The sequence below is a fragment of the Nicotiana tomentosiformis genome, chromosome 4 (genome assembly GCF_000390325.3).
Source record: "Nicotiana tomentosiformis chromosome 4, ASM39032v3, whole genome shotgun sequence".
Lineage (NCBI taxonomy): Eukaryota > Viridiplantae > Streptophyta > Magnoliopsida > Solanales > Solanaceae > Nicotiana > Nicotiana tomentosiformis.
Genome location: NC_090815.1, coordinates 81,480,803 through 81,496,682, shown reverse-complemented (window position 1 = coordinate 81,496,682; position 15,880 = coordinate 81,480,803). Strand labels below are relative to the sequence as shown.

At 37.2% G+C, this 15,880-nt stretch overlaps 1 non-coding gene across 1 annotated transcript; it reads right to left on the bottom strand.

The window, feature by feature from the left end:
* Positions 1-3,409: 3,409 nt before the first annotated feature.
* On the bottom strand, positions 3,410-3,516 carry LOC138910727 (small nucleolar RNA R71). The gene has a single exon (XR_011415869.1). It is a non-coding gene; the product is annotated as a small nucleolar RNA R71 (small nucleolar RNA).
* Between the last annotated feature and the right edge of the window lie 12,364 nt (positions 3,517-15,880).

Here is a 15,880-nt window from a genome sequence, read left to right as displayed (position 1 = left end):
CTTTTATTTTATTAGAATTGTGTTGACTGTTATTGGTTTTACCTAGCGAGTTGGGTTAGGTGCCATCACGACTAGTTGAATTTTGGGTCGTGACAAGTTGGTATCAGAGCACTAGGTTCGTAGGTTCTACGAGTCATGAGCAAGTGTCTAGTAGAATCTTACAGATTGGTATGATGATGTCTATACCTATCTTCGAGAGGCTATAGGGCTTCTAGGAAACTTCCCATCTTTCTTTCCACATCGTGCGTCTTTGTTTCAGCTTGGCGCCTATATATTTCTTCCTATTCACTCATATGTCATGTTGCACACTCGATATTAGCTATGCGCCGACGGTTTGTGATGATGTGGATGGACTATGAAGGGCTATGTACTCTTGATTATAGTTGCGGTATGTCATCTAGTCTTTGGAGGGGGGTGCAGTAGTAGACCTTTCGGTGGTTGAATTGTGGGAATGCAACGGCTTCTCGAGATCTCAAGTCACCGAACGGGATGTTAATTCTTAAAATAACAAGTCGATTCATTACACTAATCGTATTAAAAATATCAAACTCCTTCATTTCGTCAAACTCTTAAAATAATGTTGTCTCGTAACAATTTATGTGACAATATTTAAATTGAGAAATTATTTAAAAAAGAAATACTTTGAAACTTGTTGTATTTAAAACAAAGGCCGAATAAGGTTATTTAGACCTCTACTTGTTTAGTTTTGACATTCCATCCCTTTTACTCCACAACGTTTTATCTAGGCACCTTTACTCGTTCAAGTGTTGGACAGTTGACCTAGCACATATGGCAGCTTAACGGTTAGAGCTAGATAAAATGAGTGTATTTCACGTGTATAACGAGTTTGAATGTGGACAATATTTAGCTTTATCGAAGAATTTAAGAAAATAATTTCATTAAGGGTAATTAATTTGTTTTATTCTGCATTTATAGTTGTTATCCATTTACACTCCAAATTGGCAGAATAGATGACTTTTATTCAGTTTATACCTAAACTTTGTGTTGGCCTAATTACCCTTTGAACTTGGCAGTATGATAGTCTCTACCCACTAACATGCTGCCAACACATAGAAGTGTGGCACACGCGCTGGCACGTAATTTCTTTTGTCTGTGTGGCATTTTTTAAAAAGGTTTTATCTTTTTAAGTCCACCAAGTAGCAGAATCATCTTCGGATGGTAGGCTATAATCTTGTATTTTAGTCACTTATTGCACTCTAATTCACTGCACTTTATTCATGTTTGTTCTTTAATTGATAGTGTTTTATACTTATTGTGTGTTTTATACCTTATAGGAGTGATTCCGAGCTATGTAGAGATTGTGGAGCTAATTTGAACTATTTGGAGTTTTGAAGTCTGAGTAAAAGCCCAAGGGATTAAGCCAGGATCGTGTTCGGGGGTCGAGGACCAAGTCTGGACATCAAAGATCGAAGTTTGAACCGCACTCTGAGAATTTCCCACTGTCGCGGCGCGTGGGGTGCCGTGCTTGTACAAATTCCTATTGTCTGTCAGAACTTAATTCTCTGGATTTTCCCACTAATGCCCCGCATGGTGCGTTGCCCTATGCGGCGCGCCTGTGCAATGTTTACAGAGTAAATGTCCTACTTCGGCTAGGAGAAGGTAGTTTCGTCTTGGCCCGACCCTACTTGGTATAAATACATGAAAAAATATTATTTTCTAGACTTTTGACACATCTTCGACCTAAGGAGGCTAAGGAGGAGTTGGAAGAATACGAGCACAAGGATTTCATCATTCTTTCCCCACTCAAGACCCGAGTTTGGATTGAATTTATGTTTTCCTATACTTTAACTTTATTTGTGATGAATTGCTCCATGTCTATGGAGTAGTTCTCTTTAGGGTTTGATGGATTTGGTGTACTGATGATTGTTTGTGGATTATAACTCTAGTTTTATGCATTGAAGCATTTTTGGATGATTTAATCGTTGCATATATATATTCACTTGTTCATGCAATCGAGAAAGGCATAACTTGTGATATCTTTGCATTATATTGTTGGTTGAGTTCATTAATTCTTCTTAGTAATCAAAAGAGGCTAGTTGAATCATTGATTAAACCTAATTAGGAGAATAATCGAGAGAGGTGCTCCTAAAGACCAATCCACTACGCATTCCTGCATATCTTCACGCGCTTAAATTGGTTTATCTTGAGAGGTTAAGACTTAATCGAGATAGGAGTTTTGCCTAACATTTGAACAAATAATTGAGTGAATTCGAGAGACTCACTTGAACAATAGAAGTGAATTATCTAGAGTTAGATCCCAAACAATTATCTTGCACCTATCCCATCAAAACCCTATCTTCTCCCATTGATAACCTTCTTTTCTTGATCTTTGGTGCGATTGTCATTAGTCAATAGCTTTAGATTCCTAGTTAATTATAGTTAGAAATCATATAAATCTCAATTGTTGATCATCTTGATTAGCAACCAAGCTAGAAACTATGAGAATACTGATTAAATCCAATCCATGTGGATACGATATTATGCTATACTATATTTGATTAGTGAGCATAATTTAAGTGTGTGTTTCGAGCTCATCATCTTCTTCGAGCCGATGCCATGGATTGGCAATCAATAGTGTTTGAAGTAGTTTGTAGTGCTAATTCAGGAATATTTTTTTCTTTTTATTTAATTTTTTTCCCTTTTACGGTTGGTGTTCTTTGATTGTGCGCAGGTTACAGGTTAAGATTGGTGCATGACTAAAACTTCTACGAAGGAAGTGCTACCATACGAGCCCGAGACAGAAAAACAATTGCGACAGCTGAGGAAGGAAAGAGATCTCACCAAAACATCAAAAAAGGTTGGTCAATCCTCAACCAAAGAAACTATGGCTGGAAACGGTGATGATAATGTGGATTTGGATGCGAGGGAGGCAGCACAACAATGAGAAAAAGTTGCACGGGATGCTGAGGAAGCAGCTATTAGAGATGCACAGATCATCTATGAAGAAGAAAGGGGTCGGAGAATTGCTCAGAATCAACCCTTGACTGCAGACCAGTTATGAAATATAGCTCCCATGTCTGGGAGACCACTAGGTGATTATGCTAGACCGGTCTACAATCAAGGCTTATCAAGTGTTAGACCACCTCTAATTGCAGCTAACAATTTCGAGTTGAAGCAAGGGTTGCTTCAAACCATTCAGAATTGTTGTGTCTTCATAGGGAAGCCAAACGAAGATCTAAATACACATCTAATGGACTTCGAGGAGATTATAAACATTTTTCAATACAATGTTATATCACGAGATGCAGTGTACTCAAGGGCACTCCCCTTCACACTCAAAGATGATGTAAAATAGTGGCTTCGAAGTTTACCCACGGGATCGATTAGAACATCGGAGGATATGACCAGAAAATTTCTTGATAAATATTTCTCATCAGATAAGACGGGAAAGTTTAGAAGAGAAATCCATAACTTTTGCCAGAAAGAGACTGAAACTGTTTTTGAAGAATGGGAGAGGTTTAAGGAGATTATTCGGAAGTGTCAACATAGCGGAATTGAACTCTGGATGCAACTCCAGGACTTTTGGGATGGATTGACAACGGCCTCACGTAGAACATTGAGCAATGCAGCTGGAGGCCCGTTGATGAAGAAGACTCCAGAAGAGATAGTCATAATTCTTGATGAGTAGTCTGAAGATGCAAATCAATGGCCCCCTGAGAGTGCTGAAAGAAGAAGATCAACCGGTGTTCACCAAGGCGATCCTAACACATCTGTGCAGGTACAACTTGATGTTATGACCAAAGAAATAAGAAAGCTGACCTTAGCCTTGATACAAAATGAGCCTCACCCAGTTTGTGTTATATGTGGAAGAGGACACCCTACTCATGAGTGTCAAGCCTCAACTGAGGAAGTGAATTTGTGAGAAACTACAATTTTAATGGAATGGGTCAGAGGCACCCTTGTTTATCATGGAGTTCTCCTGGGGGTAATGTGAATGCTTGGCAACAAAATACATCTAGACCCCAGGGACATGGAGCTCCAGCATACCAAAATCAGTAGAGGCAGTAATTTTAGCCTCAACAGCACATTCATCCTGGTCTAGAGGATCTTATGAAAGCTTTCATTATCAAGACAGATGAGAGGCTGGACACCCATGGAGCAGCTATCAAAGAATTGGGAACATATTTTCGAAACTTGGAGAGACAAGTGAGACAGATTGCAACAATATTATCTGAGAGGGCTCCAGGGACTCTCCATGCTGATACTAAGAGAAATCCTAAAAAAATAGTGAATGATGTAACCTTGAGAAGTGGGCAAGTGATGAAAGATCCTACCCCGATCCAAAAAGATGTGATACTTGAAAAAGAAAGTGGGGAGCACCTGAATAATTATGTTGATAAAAAGAAGAAGGGCCAGATAAAAGCTGAGAAAACTAAGAAGGAGGAAACTTCGAGAAGGGAGGAACATGATGAGAGCGAGCATATGCTTGCTTTACCTTTCCCCCAAAAGCTATATATAGAAAAGCTGGACAAGTAGTTTGGGAGATTTCTGGATGTGCTGAAACAGGTTTATATAAACTTACCATTCATAGAAGTGCTTTAAAAAATACCTGCTTATGCCAAATTCTTGAATAAAATCCTGACAAAGAAGAGAAAGATAGAAGAGACTTCAGTGGTCAAGCTCACAGAGCATTGTAGTGCGATATTGCAAAATAAACTCCCACAAAAGTGTGGAGATCCAGGGAGTTTTACTATACCTTGCTCTTTAGGAGCTATTAATTTTGATAAGTCTTTATGTGATTATGGTGCCTCAATTAATTTAATGCCTCTATCTATTTACAGGAAAGTGCAGAAGGAGATTGGAGAGATGAGGTCTGCACCCATATCTTTGTAGCTGGCAAACCAAACGACTATAATACCCGAGGAAATAGTGAAAGATGTGTTAGTTCGGGTGGATAAGTTCGTATTTCTTGTGGATTTTATAGTGATGAATATGGAGGAAACTAAGGAGGTCCCCCTCATCCTAGGAAGACCATTCTTAGCGACGGCTAGAGCTATATTAGATATACACGAGAGAAAACTCATGCTTAGAGTGGGTAAGGAGACTGTGACTTTTGAGATGAATGTAGAAAAGGGGGCACAAAAGGAAAAACCAACTGCAATTGTTGAGCAGAAAGTGAAGGGTTCGAATGAGAAGGGCGCGGTGAGCGAGAAAGATAAATATGGGGTATACCCCTAAAAAGGCTGAGAAGAAGATGTCTGCATGGATGTGTGCATTAATTCGAAGGTGAGGAATAGACCCCGACTTCGACTCAGACCCCGACTAGATGTTCAGGGAAGTTTCTTTTGCCTTATGCTTTTTAGTTGTGTGTCATGGGGACATGCCACAACTTAAAGTATAGGGTGGGGGATATGTTGTATGTATGTATGTATATTAGTTTTCTTATTGTTAGTTGTAGTAGTGAGAGATAGAAAAAAGAAGCATCATAAAACATAAAAAATTTAAAATTTTTTATTTTTCCCGACGATGGATATCATCGACAGGTTTCTTGAGGGATTAAAGTCGAAAAAAAAAGACAAAAAGATTTTAATTTTTGTAGGTAGTGTAATAATTTCCTTTTGGTTTTTCTTTGTGTCGCGATTCTTTTTCAAGAGTTTTGTTTGAATCGGGTATAGTTAGTTTTTGTTTTGTAGAGTAATATGAAACCTTGTGCTATGATTTGAATTGAAAGCAATATCTCTTGATCTTATTATGCCTTGAGAATAGTAAGTGCTTTAGTTGTGACGCTTAGGCTCAGTTTTAGACTCTTGTATAAGTACCTTAAATTGTATGATCTTAACTTTGCTTAACTGCTTTGACTAGAGTGTCTTGATAGTCCAATACTGAGTGAGTTATGTGCCAGCTGTGTGTGAGATCTTGTGTATTCTGTGCATTGTATTTGATGTCTAGAACTTGCCTTGTGTGTTTGCCAAGTGAAATAGTAGTTTTATTCAGACTTGGAAGTGATTTAGGTATTTCTTTGTTGAGCGAGTTATAAGCTTTTACCCACCTAATTGTTATGTATTGTAGTTAACCCCTTTGGGCATGTAATCCTATTTCTTTGGCAACCACAGTACAAGCCTTACCCATTTGATTGAATTGACCATCTATTTGAACTTTTACCTCTCGTGGGTACTTGAATTTGTTATGAACTTTGTAAAAGGTAAAGTGTAGGTTGGTTGGTTTGGCTTTAGAGTGGAATTATTGAAATAAGGAAGAAGGTGCACTGTTTTGAAAAAGTAAGAGCTACTTGAATTGAAAAAGAAAAAAACTAAGTGTATGATTGTGAAAAATGTTCCTTGATAGTGGTAACTTGATGTAATTGTGCTTAAACAAGCAGGGAGTTAATGTATATTGATGTGAAGGTGGAGTTTTGGTTTGACATAAGTGTGGAGTTTTAATGGCTAATTGCATGTATTAAAGTGCTTAGGGAGGTGTAGTCACTCTTATATCCAAATATATCATACCCATGCCGCAGCCTACATTACAACCAATTAAAGTCCTATTTGATCCTTGACTGAATGAGCTTAATTAGCAGAGTAGTACACTACGGGCAAGCCTATGGTACGTCTTTTGTGGCATATGAATGTTACTTCTGAGAGTGAGTGAATTCTTTCTATCTTGAGTTCCTAATTGTTCTTATATTTCATTGTGTGTGGAACTACTCTCTATTGTTGTGAGAGGGCACTTGACTCATGAAGGAAAGGTAATGTCGTGGACCTCTGTGCTAGAGTAAGTGAGCGGGTTATAAATAATGTGTGGTGCTTTTGAGTCACATTTTGAGTCTAGGATGTTACGGTATTGTGCTTATGCTGTTTTAAATATAATTGGTGTGACGAGTTATGAGAGTAGTTGATAAAGGTCGTATCTATATGAAAGTCTAGTTTGATTGCTCGAGGACGAGCAATGGTTTAAGTGTGGGGTGTTGATGGTAGGCTATAATCTCGTATTTTAGTCACTTATTGCACTCTAATTTACTGCACTTTATTCATGTTTGAGCTTTAATTGATAGTGTTTTGCATTTATTGTGTGTTTTATGCCTTGTAGGAGTGATTCCGAGCTATGTAGATATTGTGGAGCTAATTTGAGCTATTTGAAGCTTTGAAGTCTGAGTAAAAGCCCAAGGGATTAAACCGGGATCATGTTCGAGGGTCGAGGACCAAGTCTGGACATCAAAAATCGAAGTTTGAACCACACTTTGAGAATTTCCCAATGCCACAATGCGTGAGGCGCCGCGTGGGGTGCCACGCTTGTACAAATTCCTAGTGTATGTTAGAACTTGGCTCTTTGGATTTCCCCACTAATGCCCCACATGGCGCGTCGCCCCATGCGGCGCTTGTGCAATTTTTACAGAGTAAATGTCCTATTTCGGCTAGGAGAAGGTGGTTTCGTCTAGGCCCGACCCTACTTGGTATAAATAGATGAAAAAAATATTATTTTCTAGACTTTTGACGCATATTCGACCTAAGGAGGATAAGGAGGAGTTGGAAGAACATGAGTACAAGGATTTCATCATTCCTTTCTCACTCAAGACCCGAGTTTGGATTGAATTTATATTTTCGTATACTTTAACTTTATTTGTGATGAATTGCTCCATGTCTATGGAGTAGTTATCTTTAGGGTTTGATGGATTTGGTGTATTGATGATTGTTTGTGAATTATAACTCTAGTTTTTATGTATTGAAGCGTTTTTGGATGATTTAATCGTTGCATCTATATTCACTTGTTCATGCAATCGAGAGAGGCATAACTTGTGATATCTTTGCATTATATTGTTGGTTTAGTTCATTAATTCTTCTTAGTAATCGAAAGAGGCTAGTTGAATCATTGATTAAACCTAGTTAGGAGGATAATCGAGAGAGGTGCTCCTAAAAACCAATCCACTACGCATTCTTGCATATCTTCACGTGCTTAAATTGGTTCATCTTGAGAGGTTAAGACTTAATCGAGAGAGGAGTTTTGCCTAATGTTTGAACTAATAATTGAGTGAATTCGAGAGACTCACTTGAACATTATAAGTGAATTATCTAGAGTTAGATCCCAAACAATTATCTTGCACCTATCCCATCAAAACCCTATATTCTCCCATTGATAACCTTCTTTACTTGATCCTTGGTGCAATTGTCATTAGTCAATTGCTTTAGATTCCTAGTTAATTTTAGTTAGATATCTTATAAATCTCAATTATTGATCATCTTGGATAGCAACGAAGCTAGAAACTACGAGAATACTGTTTAAATCCAATTCCGGTGTATACGATATTATATTATACTATATTTGATTAGCGGGCATAATTTAAGTGTGTGTTTCGAGCTCGTCATCTTCTTCGAGCCAAATCTATAAACAAAAATTATAACAATATTGTTTTGGCCACAACTTTATTATTTTGGCTAAAATTAATGATATCTTAATCAAGATGTTTTGACATATTTCATCATAAAAAGAAGAAGTACACAGTTATAACAAATAATTATTGCATCTAAAGAAGAAATAAAAATGAAATACGCAGTCGAAACTCTATTATTTTGGCTAAAAGTTTTTTTGCTAAAAATAATAGAACTTCAACAATATATTATGAATTTGAGCTGAAAAAGAATTAACACACAGTTAAAAAAATATCATCTCATAAAAAGAAGAAATTCACAATTTGTTCACTCTACAAAATACACCATTTGAACTCCAATACATTGGCTAAAACTTCTTTTTATTTAGCTAAACTAATGGAGTTTCAAATATTTATCCCGAAAAAAAGAAGAAGAAATACACAGTTAAAACAAATAGCCATTGCATCTAAGAGGAAAAAATACAATTAGGATAAAATATGCAATGAATATTAAGATGAAACAAGTAGAAATAAGTTAAAACAAATTAATTATTGTATTTGATTATTTTGTAATTAATATTTGGAAAAACTCCACTTGAAAGATGTTTTTTTTTTAATTTTACTTTCATCACATGCACCTAAAAGATAGTGTATTCATACTCTTTGCCACGTTAATATTTAAGAAGTCAACGATATCGAACCGTCAAGTTAAGAGGGGTAATTAGACCAGTTCGGGGGAGGTCCCAATCTATATTCTGCCTAAGCTTTGATACGGAAAGAGAATTATTTTGAAAAGGGGCAAGCTTCAATTCACATCTTCTCTAATGTTTTCTATTAATTTGATTAACATTGGTTGCATGCGATGAGTACCTTTTTATCCGTATCAAAAGTAAATATAATACGGTTAGGAGTCCTAGCAACATGTATAAACACACGACAATAGTAGGAGCAGTAAGGTGTAGTGATATAGTGTCCAACACCCTCCCCCGCCAACACAAATAATTTAGTTGTTAGGGATAAAAAAAGATTATGTTAGTAATAGTAGGTAAATCTTCAAGAACCTAGCAATCCAAAAAGGAACCTAATACAAGTATCATTAATAATATAGTAAGAAGTTTTAGTTATTTATTTATTTTAATACGGATATCATTTATTGACAAGTCAATTTTTTATTACAGAACTTCTGGATTTTAGTTGAGTCTTATTAGGTTGTTGTCACGACCCAAAAGACCACCTCAAGGTCGTTATGGCGCCTAGCCAAACTTGCTAAGCAAGCCAACTCACGTTCAATAATTTAAGTCTATTTTCTATAATTTATAGTGCTATATCATAAGTTAATACAATAATGATCCAAATTAGTAATAATATCTAATAAAAACCCAAACACGGCCTAAACACATCTAATACAGTACGCCCCGAAAACTAGATGGCACAAGTACACGAGCAACTACAGAAATGAGATCAAATCTGTATACATGTCAAGTTTTCAAAAATACAAAATAGATAGAAATAGTAAATGAGCAGGGATTCAGGAACTGCAAAACGAAACCATGGAGTGCAGCTCACCCTAAGTCTCTGTATAGCCTCCTAGCCAAATCAGGAAGCTCTGCTAAGACCCACCTGAGGATCTGCATAATAAGATGTGCAGAAGTGTAGAATGAGTATACCGCAATCGGTACCTAGTAAGTATCAAGCCTAACCTCGAAGAAGTAATGGCGAGGCTAGTATGCTTCCGGAAACTTACCACAAGTATAATAACAAAATTATGAATAGAAACAATATGTAATATCATGAATAACAAGAGTCAATGATATCAACAGTTGAATAGTATTAAGCATGCTTTCCTAGCACAGAAATAACCATAACGCTACTTAGATACAGAATTGCAAGATAACATGCTCAAATAACGGAGTCGAGACTCCCAATTAGCATATAAGGATGTCGAGTAACAATTAATAGTTGAATAAATACTTCAAAACGAGTCAACAATAAGAATGCATGCTCAACCGATACAAGATCTATGTACCCGATACACAATTCATGTATCAACATAACCCGATACAAAATTCATGTATCGATCAAGTACAAAATCCATATACCTACTATGTTCACATGCCCCAAAGTAACATGGGTTATCACCTGACTCCGGAGGGATGGATCCAATCCAAGAGCAAAGAGGGGCATAATAGTATCCCTCATAAATCAATTTCCGATCATCATATCCAACGTGCGGTGATTGTATCTCATCCGCACGCTTACTCTTCGTGCCAAAATCCTCAGTCCAAACCACATATGTATTATTCAAAATATATGTATATGCTCAAGAATTATCGATAAGAGGTGCACAAAGACTTAATAAATATCATACGGAAATGTGCTCAAGAAATCTCTATGTGACTATGGATAATCATGAAATTCAACTTATTAATAATAAGTTCTCATACCTTCACAATTAATCATAAGCCTAGGCATGATTTCTAACATGAGTAAGAGACCAAACGTAGTCACATAAGACAAATAATTCATGAATCAAATGAGCACATATTCTAGTTCTACCCTGGTCATGATATAAATTCGATAAATGCATTTACGCTCTCCATCACGTATATACACTACCCCCAATACCTTAAACACATAGCAAACTAGGGGTTTTCCGCTTAACAAGGTTAGCCAAGAGACTTTTCCTCCACCCGGTAGCGTAAGACTCATAAAAAATGCCCAAATCCTCAAAATCCAACACAAAACGGCTCAAATCTAGTCAAATACAACCCAATAACGTCAAACAAAGGCAAAGAAATCAAATCTAAATTATAAAAGTGGAGTCCTTAATCAAATACACAAAGTCAACACAAAAAACTAACCCGGTCCCGCCTCTAGGAACTCGATAAAACTCACAAATCTCGAACACCATTCCGATACAAGTTCAAGCATACAAATTTCATTCAAAACTGACTCCAAATCAGGGTTCAAATCTCCATTATTTATTTTTCAAAACTTATCACAGAAATCCCAATTTTCTCCTTTAGATTTTTATCAACCAAAAACCAAAATCAAGGATAAAATTATGAATAATAAATAAATCCGGGTTAAAAATACTTACCCAATCTAAGTGGGAAAAAATCGCCTCAAAAAGTGCCCGAATCCGAGCTCCCAATATCAAAATATGATAAAATAGGCCAAACCCTCGATTAAAATAACACTACCCAGCAATTCGCTTTTGCGGACACGAAAGTCACTTTTGCGACTCCGCTTCTGCGGAAATATGTTCGCATCTGCGAGCTCAATAACATCACCACCTCTTCGCTTCTACAAAGCAAGTCCTCACTTCTTTGAGGCCGCACCTACAGAACAACCTCGCCGGTATACGACCACTTTTGCACCAAAACTTCGCACCTGTAAAATCCCTGTCCCATGCCCAAATTCCGCTTCTGCACTCACCTGTCTGCATCTGCGGACTTGCACATACACTCCAAACCTCGCATGTGTGAAAACACAAGACCAAAACAGCCCTCAAACTTCAACATGTTATAAAACTCATCCGAAACACATTCGAGCCCCTCGAGACCCCGTCCAATCACACTGACAAGTCCTAATACCTTCCCCAAACCTATCCAATTCATTAACTTTTAAACTTCATACTAAGCATCTGATTCAAGCCTAACCAATCTTAAAAAACTTTGCACACAAGTCTCAAATGACAAAACAAACTCATTCCAACTTCCGGAATAACAATACGAATTCGATAACCTCAAAGTCAACCCTCGGTCAAACCTATGAACTCTCCAATCCTACAAATTGCCAACTTTTGGCAAATAGTACCAAAACATTCTATGAACCTTCAAATCAAATTTCGAACATACGCCTAAGTCCAAAATCACCATATAAAAATATTGGAACCATCAAATCATCAATCTGAGGTAGTTTCCATAAAAGTCAAACATCAGTCAATTCTTACAACTTAAGCTTCCAAAAAGGATACCAAGTGTTCCAAGTCACTTCCGAACCTTCCCGAAACGAAATCAACCATCCCCGCAAGTCACAAAATAACAGATACTCATACGAGAAGTATCAAATAGGGGAACAATACTCGAATACACAAAGCGATCGACTGAGTCGTTATAATTTTCACTTCAAAAAAAAGAGTTGTATGTACAACAAGATTATAATGGAGGAGGAGTTTGATCTTTTAGAGACAAAGATATGTTAATTTACATACTATGTTCTTTTGCATGTAAGCCGTTGGCAATGTTAGAGATAAGGTTCATGCAAAAGAAACCTGAAAGCAGTGAATTAGACAAAAAGAAACAGTTTACTAGCATCGATAACATGGAGACTGTATTATAGTTCAGATTCATCGATGCTGCACAATTTTTGTGGCTTCTCTGCCATTGGAGGTATTCGATCTCTTCTTTTTTTCAGCATAAATTATGTATCCAACAAAAACATCCTCCATCTTTCTGGCTAAACTAATTGTTGATGAAAATACAAGTACACTTGAAAAAAAAAACAATAACAAGAAATTCTTCGGGTTGAAACACGAATATCTCGCTCTCTTTAGGAGTTTAGGGTTTGCGTCCATGTAGTTGTGATGATTGCATTTGTTATGACATATGAAATTTGTTCTGTACGTCTAGATCGAGGCAGAATAAGTAGTACATCGGCCATTAACCACTTGATTGGTTGCGGTGCATGCCCTCGTCAAAAGCTTTTTCCACAAGAAGAAGATTGCAAGAGCTAGAACTTGAAGCTTTATTTTGTGACTTTGAAGTTTCTCTAAATGCATGTTAAGCTTGTGGTTGACAAAAACAAATCAATTAAATGATATCCAATGAATAAAGATCCTACAACTTGAAGTTTCTCTGCCATATATATAAGTTTATATAGGAGGAATATGGGCCTTAAAGTTTTTTTTTTCTAATCTTGTGAAGTTGTTATAAACTTTTGGAACTATTAGTAACACGGAATTTGCCTGCAATATTTTGGCTTTTAGCTAGTTTGTGGACTGGCAAATTGTAACAACCCGACCGTCGTTTTGAGCATTTGCATTCTGTTCGGTGATTTGAGGTCATGAGTACTTTCATATGGTGTATTATGACATGCGTGTATCGTCGGTTTTGATTTTCGAGTGGTTCGGGATTGATTTGGAAGAATGATTCTCAACTAGGAAGCTTTAAGTTAGAAGAGTTGACCAAGTTTAACTTTTCTGTATTTGACCTCGGATTGGAGTTTTTATGGTTCTATTAGGTCCGGATGGTGATTTTGGACTTGGGCGTATACTCGTATTTGCATATGGATGTTTCTAAAAGGTTTTGGCACTAATTGGCGAGAGTTGGCAATTTGAAGGTTTGAAAAATTTATAGGTTTGACCGGGGGTTGACTTCGATGCTATCATGTTTGGATTATTATTTCGCGAGATGGAATAGGTTCGTTATGTCATTTGAAACTTGTCTGCAAAATTTGAGTTGATTCCGAGTTGTTTAGACGTGTTTGGCGCAAGCTTGGAATTTTAGAATTTGAAATAGTTCATTAAGCTTGATTTGACGTGCGATTCGTGATTTTGAAGATGATATGTGTGATTTGAGGCCTCGAGCAGGTCCACTTTATATTTTGGGACTTGTTGGCATGTTCGGACAGGGTCCCGAGGGGCTCGAGGGGGTTCAGATTGATTTTGGACCATTTCGGAGTGTTCTGTGAGCTGCTAGTGTTTTATTCAACGCATTCGCGGAGGTTTGAGATATTTGACCATCGTGTTCACGGTAGTAGGTTCGTGATTGTTTTTCAGTGTGGGAGCTAGGTTTGCCATCGGGTTCGCGTGGGAGCTGGCGCATTCGCGGGGTTCTAGTGCTTGTGGTCATCGCGTTTGCGATGTAAGTGACGCAAACTCAAAGTTCATTCCAGCAGCGTTCATCTTTGTTCTTCACGATCACAAAGTGGGTCCCGCGATCGCGAAAGGTTTACCTGGGCAGTGCATATAAGTACTCTATTTTAGATTTTGAGTTATTATATCACATTTTGAGTTATAGAGCTCGGATTTGGGCGATCGTGGAGGGGATTTTCACGATTAGGATTGGGATAAGTATTTTTTTACTCGGATTTGATTATATTACATAATTCCATCTTCGATTTTGGTATTTAATTGATGAATCCAAAAGAGAAATTGGGAGTTTTTGTCTAAACATTCCTAAAGTGAATAATTGAGTTTTGAACAATGATTCTGAGTCGGAATTGGATGAAATTAGTATGGTTGACTCGTATTCGAATGGGTTGTCGGAATTTGTGAGTTTTGTCAGGTTTTGAGATGCGGGCCCGAGTTGAACTTTTTATTGACTTTGAGTATTTGATTAAAGATTCGACCTTTATCGTTTGCGTTTGTTTCCTATGGCATTATTTGATGATTTGAGTTGCTTTTGGCTAGTTTCGAGCCGTTTGGAGGTCGATTCGTGCGAGATTGCGTTTCTAGAGTATTGTTTTGTCTTGCTCGGTATTGTTTTGACTTGTTCGAAGTAAATAACATATCTAGACTTGGATTTGAGGGTAATTAACCCTGATAACTGTGATATTGAGATATGTTGGGGGTGACGCACGTGCTAGGTGATGGACGTTTGTGTGTGCACCGGAGTATTCATAATCCGGGTAGATTTTAGGCTATTATATGACTTGTTTTGCCATCATGCTACTTTGATAACATTTTTTCTCTATTTGTATGACTACGTGAGTTATTGTTCAAGCTAAAAATTATATTTAGGCTATCTGCTTGATTATTTGATACATGATAGGGCTATTTTACCATGTTGAGCTATTTGCCTTAGCCGTAGTCATACTGTTCAGCCATGATCGTTATATCCGCATGGTATATCTCTATATCTCTATATCTCGATAAGGTTACATAACGCAACAGGTCATATTGACTATTGATTAGCAGTTGGGTCAGGATCCGCCCCTCTGGAGTCTGATATTACACTGAGCGTAGGCACAGAGATATATGTGCTTCGGTGAGGGGCATTTTTGCCAGGTACCAGTAAAGTGCTGAGTGATTGTGTGCGTGATAGTGAGGGGCATGTATGCCAGGCATCTTGAGTGTGCTGAGAGTGAGTGTACTTGATGATTTTACTGTGGTGTTATTGACTTGACATTTATATTTGACATGTAGGCATAGAGATGTGTTTTTCTCATGTTAAATGGTAAACATATGGTATTGACTTGACATGTATACATGATATGTAGGCATAGAGATGTATTTTCCTCAGGCTAGCTAGTAAATGAAATGCCTTATTTGTTGTTGAAAGTTTGGAAAAAAATCAATGATCTTTGATAAACTCGTATCATAGTGCTTCCATGGAAGATTTAGTCTTTAACTCTTATACTTGTAAAGTATGCCTAGTTTTCCGTACTTGTGAACGAGTTCAATATGATACCTTTTGAATTATTTACTGTTACTGCATTATTATATCATGTGTTATTATTGATTATTGGTGTTGGACACTGATCCTTTTCCGAGCTCGTCACTGCTTTCAACTTGAGCTTAGGTTTATTGTTTGTTGAGTATATGAGATCGGT